This window comes from Mixophyes fleayi, chromosome 9 (assembly GCF_038048845.1).
Source record: "Mixophyes fleayi isolate aMixFle1 chromosome 9, aMixFle1.hap1, whole genome shotgun sequence".
In the NCBI taxonomy this organism is placed as follows: Eukaryota; Metazoa; Chordata; class Amphibia; order Anura; family Limnodynastidae; genus Mixophyes; species Mixophyes fleayi.
In genome coordinates, this window is record NC_134410.1 from 133,339,366 (window position 1) to 133,349,876 (window position 10,511).

The 10,511-nt window shown below is 60.4% G+C and overlaps 1 long non-coding RNA gene across 1 annotated transcript in view; it reads left to right on the top strand.

Moving 5' to 3' along the window:
• The window catches only part of LOC142101380 (uncharacterized), a 535,334-nt gene that overhangs the window by 167,945 nt on the left and 356,878 nt on the right, over positions 1-10,511 (top strand). The gene's annotated exons all lie outside the window — the stretch shown is intronic.

Below are 10,511 nucleotides of genomic sequence, written 5' to 3' on the forward strand. Positions count from 1 at the left end.
TAATGCTGCCCCCTCCCCCTTTGATAACTGCCGAGGCCCCAATGAATGTCCTGACAATGGCCACCTGTGTCTGGGTCACCGTGTTTAACAGCTGGGGTGTGGGTGCATCCGGTCCTCAGTCCCGCTCACTGGAATATCCCAAGTCCCCATGTCAGACTTCAGACTCTGTATCCCCCCCCCCCCATCATAAGGGACAGTGACAGCGCTTCATCTATAATGGTGAATGCATCAATCATCATGTAGGATTTACCTTCTATATACTATAACCCACTGCACTAACCACCGATCCGAGCGCACCTGACCTACACGTGTGAATGAGTTGTGATCAATAACTGCCAGCCTACCAGGGCCCCCTTCCTTCTGCGCTAACAGGAGGCGCCGGGGCCCCCCTTCCCCATGCGCTAACAGGAGGCGCCGGGGCCCCCCTTCCCCATGCGCTAACAGGAGGCGCCGAGGCCCCCTTCCCCATGCGCTAACAGGAGGCGCCGAGGCCCCCTTCCCCATGCGCTAACAGGAGGCGCCGAGGCCCCCTTCCCCATGCGCTAACAGGAGGCGCCGAGGCCCCCTTCCCCATGCGCTAACAGGAGGCGCCGAGGCCCCCTTCCCCATGCGCTAACAGGAGGCGCCGAGGCCCCCTTCCCCATGCGCTAACAGGAGGCGCCGAGGCCCCCTTCCCCATGCGCTAACAGGAGGCGCCGAGGCCCCCTTCCCCATGCGCTAACAGGAGGCGCCGAGGCCCCCTTCCCCATGCGCTAACAGGAGGCGCCGAGGCCCCCTTCCCCATGCGCTAACAGGATGCGCCAGGGCCCCCTTCCCCATGCGCTAACAGGATGCGCCAGGGCCCCCCTTCCCCATGCGCTAACAGGATGCACCAGGGCCCCCTTCCCATGCGCTAACAGGATGCGCCAGGGCCCCCTTCCCCATGCGCTAACAGGATGCGCCAGGGCCCCCTTCCCCATGCGCTAACAGGATGCGCCAGGGCCCCCTTCCCCATGCGCTAACAGGATGCGCCAGGGCCCCCTTCCCCATGCGCTAACAGGATGCGCCAGGGCCCCCTTCCCCATGCGCTAACAGGATGCGCCAGGGCCCCCTTCCCCATGCGCTAACAGGATGCGCCAGGGCCCCCCTTCCCCATGCGCTAACAGGATGCGCCAGGGCCCCCTTCCCCATGCGCTAACAGGATGCGCCAGGGCCCCCTTCCCCATGCGCTAACAGGATGCGCCAGGGCCCCCTTCCCCATGCGCTAACAGGATGCGCCAGGGCCCCCTTCCCCATGCGCTAACAGGATGCGCCAGGGCCCCCCTTCCCCATGCGCTAACAGGATGCGCCAGGGCCCCCTTCCCCATGCGCTAACAGGATGCGCCAGGGCCCCCTTCCCCATGCGCTAACAGGATGCGCCAGGACCCCCTTCCCCATGCGCTAACAGGATGCGCCAGGGCCCCCTTCCCCATGCGCTAACAGGATGCGCCAGGGCCCCCTTCCCCATGCGCTAACAGGAGGCGCCGAGGCCCCCTTCCCCATGCGCTAACAGGAGGGGCCGGGGTCCCCCCTTCCCCATGCGCTAACAGGAGGCCCAGGGGTCCCCCCCTTCCCCATGCGCTAACAGGATGCGCCAGGGCCCCCTTCCCCATGCGCTAACAGGATGCGCCAGGGCCCCCTTCCCCATGCGCTAACAGGATGCGCCAGGGCCCCCTTCCCCATGCGCTAACAGGATGCGCCAGGGCCCCCTTCCCCATGCGCTAACAGGAGGCGCCAGGGCCCCCTTCCCCATGCGCTAACAGGAGGCGCCAGGGCCCCCTTCCCCATGCGCTAACAGGAGGCGCCGAGGCCCCCTTCCCCATGCGCTAACAGGATGCGCCAGGGCCCCCTTCCCCATGCGCTAACAGGATGCGCCAGGGCCCCCTTCCCCATGCGCTAACAGGATGCGCCAGGGCCCCCTTCCCTATGCGCTAACAGGAGGCGCCGAGGCCCCCTTCCCCATGCGCTAACAGGAGGCGCCGGGGTCCCCCCCTTTCCCATGCGCTAACAGGAGGCGCCGAGGCCCCCTTCCCCATGCGCTAACAGGAGGCGCCGGGGTCCCCCCTTCCCCATGCGCTAACAGGAGGCCCCGGGGTCCCCCCTTCCCCATGCGCTAACAGGATGCGCCAGGGCCCCCTTCCCCATGCGCTAACAGGATGCGCCAGGGCCCCCTTCCCCCATGCGCTAACAGGATGCGCCAGGGCCCCCTTCCCCATGCGCTAACAGGATGCGCCAGGGCCCCCCTTCCCCATGCGCTAACAGGATGCGCCAGGGCCCCCTTCCCTATGCGCTAACAGGAGGCGCCGAGGCCCCCTTCCCCATGCGCTAACAGGATGCGCCAGGGCCCCCTTCCCCATGCGCTAACAGGATGCGCCAGGGCCCCCTTCCCCATGCGCTAACAGGATGCGCCAGGGCCCCCTTCCCCATGCGCTAACAGGATGCGCCAGGGCCCCCTTCCCCATGCGCTAACAGGATGCGCCAGGGCCCCCTTCCCTATGCGCTAACAGGAGGCGCCGGGGTCCCCCCTTCCCCATGCGCTAACAGGAGGCGCCGGGGTCCCCCCTTCCCCATGCGCTAACAGGAGGCGCCGGGGTCCCCCCTTCCCCATGCGCTAACAGGAGGCCCCGGGGTCCCCCCTTCCCCATGCGCTAACAGGAGGCGCTGGGGCCTCTCCAATTATCTTCTTGTTATTCTCTGAATTTTGTATAAAAAATAAATAAATCAGTATACACATACAGACATCTAACTGACACATGTGTTATAATTACATCCATGAAGGGCAGAGCATAATAATATATTAATGTCACATAACATATTAGTTTGCTATAATACCTTACTGGGAGCCCGCACATGCTGCGGATTATATACAATATTTAAGCCACTAGATGAACCATCCTGGTCTACAACAAGAACCTGTACGGCCTCTGCTTTCTCTGACTGTCTCGCTGGTGTATGTAGAAAAATCATTTGAAAGTTGCCATATTTCTCTGAAAGATTGTCCCACGTCCTAAGTTGCTGACAATAATCAATACATAAACCGCTGCAGCATTTATCAGACCAGTTTACATATTACACATTTTGAAGAACAGATACCAGAAGAAACCATTGTTATAATCATACAATTATCATTGCTGTTAGTATATACTATGTACATAGTTCCACCTAAAACAGACACTGAGTAATGTAATAAAAGCCTTCATCAGTCTAATAACAGAAAATAATACTAATCAGAAAAGGACATGTGGCGCAGCGCAGGATAAATACCGGGTGGGGGCTGTAACTAGGTAAATGTAAAGTAAAATAAAAACTCTCATTCATATTTCCTGCAGAATTGTTACTGATAATGTATCTGTGCAGTGATACAATATCCAGAACCATCGGCCAATGACTGCATCACCCTTTAGGTCTCCTTATGAGTGACCGGGCACATGTCAGACAAGCTGGATCCTGATCCAGTAACTGTGCGCAGAGCTTCACAGGTTGTACTAATTCCTTAATTATGGCTCTTGCTAATGGCAGGTTACACAATGAGCAATCTCCAGCTGCCGGATAATGGTGTTTACTTAATGTGGGAGCTGCAGCCGTTGGCACCCATGGAAACACCTCCCTGTAATATACACTGTATAAATACCTGCACCTTGCTGATAACACTGCAGATCCCAGTAAGTCACATATTGCTTCAACTAAATACCAGAGCTACAATGAGGAACAAAGACACAATATAACAGTATACACCCATCAGCCACAACATTAAGGGGCATATTCAATTAGGTTTCCGGTTTGCGGGAACGCGCCGGAACATTATTGTGGTACCGTATTACCGGCAATACTGCGCAGGTTCTACAGTAAAGACCTAAATGAATATGCCCCTAAAACCACTAAGTGAAGTGAATAACACTGATTATCTGGTTACAATGACACCTGACAAGGGGTGGGATATATTAGGCAGCCAGTGAACAGTTAGTTCTTGAAGGTGATGTGTTGAAAGCAGGAAAAAAGGTCAAATGTAAGGATCTGAGCGACTTTGACAAGGGCCATAGTGTGATGACTAGACAACGGGGTCAGAGCATCTCCAACACGGCCGGTCTTGTGGGCTGGTCCCAAAATGCAGCGGTTAGTACCTACCAGAAGAGGTTCAAGGAAGGTGAACCGGTGACGGGGTCATGGGCGCCCAAGGCTCATTAATGCGCGAGGGGAGAGAAGGCGCCCGTCTGGTCCAATCCCACAGAAGAGCTACTGTAGCACAATTTGCTGAATAAGTTACAGCTGGTTATGACAGAAAGGAACACACAGAACATCGCAGTTTGCTGCGTATAGATCTGCATAGCTGCAGACCGGTCAGAGTGCCCATGCTGACCCCTGTCCACCACCGACAGTGCCTGTAATGGGCATGTGAGTGCCAGAACTGGACCATGGAGGAATGGAAGACGGTGGCCTGGTCTGATAAATCATGTTTTCTTTTACATCATGTGGACGGCCGGGTGCGTGTGCGTCATTTACCTGCGGAAGAGATGGCACCAGGATGTACTATGGGAAGAAGGCAGCTGGCGGAGGCAGTGTGATGTTCTGGGCAATGTTCTGCTGGGAAACCTGGGTCCTGGCATTCATGTGGATGTTACTATGACACGTACCCCCTACCTAAACATTGCTGCAGACCAAGTACACTCGTTCATGGCAGCGGTATTCCCTGATGGCAGAGGCCTCTTTCAGCAGGATAATGCTCCCTCCACACTGCAGGAATGGTTTGAGGAACATGACAAAGAGCTCAAGGTGATGACTTGGCCCCCAAATTCCCCAGATCTCAATCCAATCGAGCGTCTGTGGGATGTGCTGGAAGAATAAGTCAGAGCCACGGAGGTCCCACCTCACACCTTCTAGGACGTAAAGGATCTGCTGCTAACGTCTTGGTGCCGGATATCACAGGACACCCTCGGAGGACTCGTGGAGTCCATGGTTGGGTATGATTTTTCGAGTACCACAACCTTGACAATGAAGATACCTACAAAGAAACACTGATTAGCTAGAAAAAACTACATCAATATAAACAGACTTACCTACAAAGCGACGCTGCAGACTTCCGAGGGGTGGATGATGCTGACCATAACTAATTCTGACGAGAGACCTCTCCGGGACTTGACTTCCACGTCACTGAACACTGCGACCTAAGTCACCTGCCGGAGAGGTCTCTCGTCAGAATTAGTTATGGTCAGCATCATCCACCCCTCGGAAGTCTGCAGCGTCGCTTTGTAGGTAAGTCTGTGTATATTGATGTCGTTTTTTTCTAGCTAATCAGTGTTTCTTTGTAGGTATCGTCGTTGTCGGGGTTGTGGTACTCAAAAAATCGTACCCAACCCGTTTAGGCAGCACAAGAGGGACGTATACAATAGAGGGACGTATACAATATTAGGCAGGTGGTTTTAATGTTGTGGCTGATGGGTGTATTATACACTATTTTTTTATCCACCCCCTTCCTCATTTTTACTGACAAATGGACATACCGCTGTGTGTAGATGATTTATATGTAGGTTACATACACTATACAACAAAATCAAATTTCTCCCGCTACACCAGCCCCTCTCTCCCCCCCAGTACACACGACACCAGCCCCTCTCCCCCCCTCCACCAGCCCCTCTCTCCTCCCCCCAGTACACGACATCAGCCCCTCTCTCCTCCCCCCCACTACATGACATCAGCCCCTCTCTCCCCCCCCACTACACCAGCCCCTCTCTCCCCCCCCCACTACACCAGCCCCTCTCTCCCCCCCCCCACTACACCAGCCCCTCTCTCCCCCCCCCCACTACACCAGCCCCTCTCCCCCCCCCACTACACCAGCCCCTCTCTCCCCCCCCACTACACCAGCCCCTCTCTCCCCCCCCCCACTACACCAGCCCCTCTCTCCCCCCCCCCCACTACACCAGCCCCTCTCTCCCCCACTACACCAGCCCCTCTCTTCCCCCCCACTACACCAGCCCCTCTCTCCCCCCCCACTACACCAGCCCCTCTCTCCCCCCCACTACACCAGCCCCTCTCTCCCCCCCCACTACACCAGCCCCTCTCTCCCCCCCCACTACACCAGCCCCTCTCTCCCCCCCCCACTACACCAGCCCCTCTCTCCCCCCCCCCACTACACCAGCCCCTCTCTCCCCCCCCCCCACTACACCAGCCCCTCTCTCCCCCCCCCACTACACCAGCCCCTCTCTCCCCCCCCCACTACACCAGCCCCTCTCTCCCCCCCACTACACCAGCCCCTCTCTCCCCCCCCCCCACTACACCAGCCCCTCTCCCCCCCCCCACTACACCAGCCCCTCTCCCCCCCCCCAATACACCAGCCCCTCTCCCCCCCCCCCAATACACCAGCCCCTCTCCCCCCCCCCCCAATACACCAGCCCCTCTCTCCCCCCCACTACACCAGCCCCTCTCTCCCCCCCCACTACACCAGCCCCTCTCTCCCCCCCCACTACACCAGCCCCTCTCTCCCCCCCCACTACACCAGCGCCCCTCTCTCCCCCCCACTACACCAGCCCCTCTCTCCCCCCCCACTACACCAGCCCCTCTCTTCCCCCCCCACTACACCAGCCCCTCTCTTCCCCCCCCACTACACCAGCCCCTCTCTTCCCCCCCCACTACACCAGCCCCTCTCTTCCCCCCCCACTACACCAGCCCCTCTCTTCCCCCCCCACTACACCAGCCCCTCTCTCCCCCCCCACTACACCAGCGCCCCTCTCTCCCCCCCACTACACCAGCCCCTCTCTCCCCCCCCACTACACCAGCCCCTCTCTTCCCCCCCCACTACACCAGCCCCTCTCTTCCCCCCCCACTACACCAGCCCCTCTCTTCCCCCCCCACTACACCAGCCCCTCTCTTCCCCCCCCACTACACCAGCCCCTCTCTCCCCCCCCCCACTACACCAGCCCCTCTCTCCCCCCCCCCACTACACCAGCCCCTCTCTCCCCCCCCCACTACACCAGCCCCTCTCTCCCCCCCCACTACACCAGCCCCTCTCTCCCCCCCCACTACACCAGCCCCTCTCTCCCCCCCCACTACACCAGCCCCTCTCTCCCCCCCCACTACACCAGCCCCTCTCTCCCCCCCACTACACCAGCCCCTCTCTCCCCCCCCCACTACACCAGCGCCCCTCTCTCCCCCCACTACACCAGCGCCCCTCTCTCCCCCCACTACACCAGCCCCTCTCTCCCCCCCCCACTACACCAGCGCCCCTCTCTCCCCCCCACTACACCAGCCCCTCTCTCCCCCCCCCCAGTACACACAACTCCAGCCCCTCTCTCCCCCCCCCCCAGTACACACAACTCCAGCCCCTCTCTCCCCCTCCCAGTACACACAACTCCAGCCCCTCTCTCCCCCTCCCAGTACACACAACTCCAGCCCCTCTCTCCCCCTCCCAGTACACACGACTCCAGCCCCTCTCTCCCCCTCCCAGTACACACGACTCCAGCCCCTCTCTCCCCCTCCCAGTACACACGACTCCAGCCCCTCTCTCCCCCTCCCAGTACACACGACTCCAGCCCCTCTCCCCCCCACTACACCTGCCCCTCTCTCCCCCCCACCAGCCCCTCTCCCCCCCCCCCCCACACCAGCCCCTCTCCCCCCCCCCCCCCCACACCAGCCCCTCTCTCCCCCCCCCCCAGTACACACAACTCCAGCCCCTCTCTCCCCCTCCCAGTACACACAACTCCAGCCCCTCTCTCCCCCTCCCAGTACACACAACTCCAGCCCCTCTCTCCCCCTCCCAGTACACACGACTCCAGCCCCTCTCTCCCCCTCCCAGTACACACGACTCCAGCCCCTCTCTCCCCCTCCCAGTACACACGACTCCAGCCCCTCTCTCCCCCTCCCAGTACACACGACTCCAGCCCCTCTCCCCCCCACTACACCTGCCCCTCCCCCCCCCACACTAGCCCCTCTCCCCCCCCCCCACACCAGCCCCTCTCCCCCCCACACCAGCCCCTCTCCCCCCACTACACCAGCCCCTCTCTCCCCCCCAGTACACATGATGTCAGCCCCTCTCTCCCCCCCCAGTACACATGATGTCAGCCCCTCTCTCCCCCCCAGTACACATGATGTCAGCCCCTCTCTCCCCCCCAGTACACATGATGTCAGCCCCTCTCTCCCCCCCAGTACACATGATGTCAGCCCCTCTCTCCCCCCCAGTACACATGATGTCAGCCCCTCTCTCCCCCCCAGTACACATGATGTCAGCCCCTCTCTCCCCCCCAGTACACATGATGTCAGCCCCTCTCTCCCCCCCAGTACACATGATGTCAGCCCCTCTCCCCCCCAGTACACATGATGTCAGCCCCTCTCCCCCCCAGTACACATGATGTCAGCCCCTCTCCCCCCCAGTACACATGATGTCAGCCCCTCTCCCCCCCAGTACACATGATGTCAGCCCCTCTCCCCCCCCCACACCAGCCCCTCTCCCCCCCCCACACAAGCCCCTCTCCCCCCACTACACCAGCCCCTCTCTCCCCCCCAGTACACATGATGTCAGCCCCTCTCTCCCCCCCAGTACACATGATGTCAGCCCCTCTCTCCCCCCCCAGTACACATGATGTCAGCCCCTCTCTCCCCCCCCCAGTACACATGATGTCAGCCCCTCTCTCCCCCCCCAGTACACATGATGTCAGCCCCTCTCCCCCCCAGTACACATGATGTCAGCCCCTCTCTCCCCCCCAGTACACATGATGTCAGCCCCTCTCTCCCCCCCCAGTACACATGATGTCAGCCCCTCTCTCCCCCCCAGTACACATGATGTCAGCCCCTCTCCCCCCCCCCCCAGTACACATGATGTCAGCCCCTCTCTCCCCCCCAGTACACATGATGTCAGCCCCTCTCTCCCCCCCAGTACACATGATGTCAGCCCCTCTCTCCCCCCCAGTACACATGTCAGCCCCTCTCTCCCCCCCCCCCAGTACACATGATGTCAGCCCCTCTCTCCCCCCCCCCCCCAGTACACATGTCAGCCCCTCTCTCCCCCCCCAGTACACATGATGTCAGCCCCTCTCTCCCCCCCCAGTACACATCAGCCCCTCTCCCCCCCCCCAGTACACATGATGTCAGCCCCTCTCTCCCCCCCAGTACACATGATGTCAGCCCCTCTCTCCCCCCAGTACACATGATGTCAGCCCCTCTCTCCCCCCCAGTACACATGATGTCAGCCCCTCTCTCCCCCCAGTACACATGATGTCAGCCCCTCTCTCCCCCCCAGTACACATGATGTCAGCCCCTCTCTCCCCCCCCAGTACACATGATGTCAGCCCCTCTCTCCCCCCAGTACACATGATGTCAGCCCCTCTCTCCCCCCAGTACACATGATGTCAGCCCCTCTCTCCCCCCCCAGTACACATGATGTCAGCCCCTCTCTCCCCCCCCAGTACACATGATGTCAGCCCCTCTCTCCCCCCCCAGTACACATGATGTCAGCCCCTCTCTCCCCCCCAGTACACATGTCAGCCCCTCTCTCCCCCCCCAGTACACATGATGTCAGCCCCTCTCTCCCCCCCCCAGTACACATGATGTCAGCCCCTCTCTCCCCCCCCAGTACACATGATGTCAGCCCCTCTCTCCCCCCCCCAGTACACATGTCAGCCCCTCTCTCCCCCCCCAGTACACATGATGTCAGCCCCTCTCTCCCCCCCCAGTACACATGATGTCAGCCCCTCTCTCCCCCCCCAGTACACATGATGTCAGCCCCTCTCTCCCCCCCAGTACACATGATGTCAGCCCCTCTCTCCCCCCCAGTACACATGATGTCAGCCCCTCTCTCCCCCCCAGTACACATGATGTCAGCCCCTCTCCCCCCCCCAGTACACATGATGTCAGCCCCTCTCTCCCCCCCAGTACACATGATGTCAGCCCCTCTCTCCCCCCCCAGTACACATGATGTCAGCCCCTCTCTCCCCCCCAGTACACATGATGTCAGCCCCTCTCTCCCCCCCCAGTACACATGATGTCAGCCCCTCTCCCCCCCCCAGTACACATGATGTCAGCCCCTCTCTCCCCCCCCAGTACACATGATGTCAGCCCCTCTCTCCCCCCCCAGTACACATGATGTCAGCCCCTCTCTCCCCCCCAGTACACATGTCAGCCCCTCTCTCCCCCCCCAGTACACATGATGTCAGCCCCTCTCTCCCCCCCAGTACACATGATGTCAGCCCCTCTCTCCCCCCCAGTACACATGATGTCAGCCCCTCTCTCCCCCCCCAGTACACATGATGTCAGCCCCTCTCCCCCCCCCCAGTACACATGATGTCAGCCCCTCTCTCCCCCCCAGTACACATGATGTCAGCCCCTCTCTCCCCCCCAGTACACATGATGTCAGCCCCTCTCTCCCCCCCAGTACACATGATGTCAGCCCCTCTCCCCCCCCCCAGTACACATGATGTCAGCCCCTCTCTCCCCCCCAGTACACATGATGTCAGCCCCTCTCTCCCCCCCAGTACACATGATGTCAGCCCCTCTCTCCCCCCAGTACA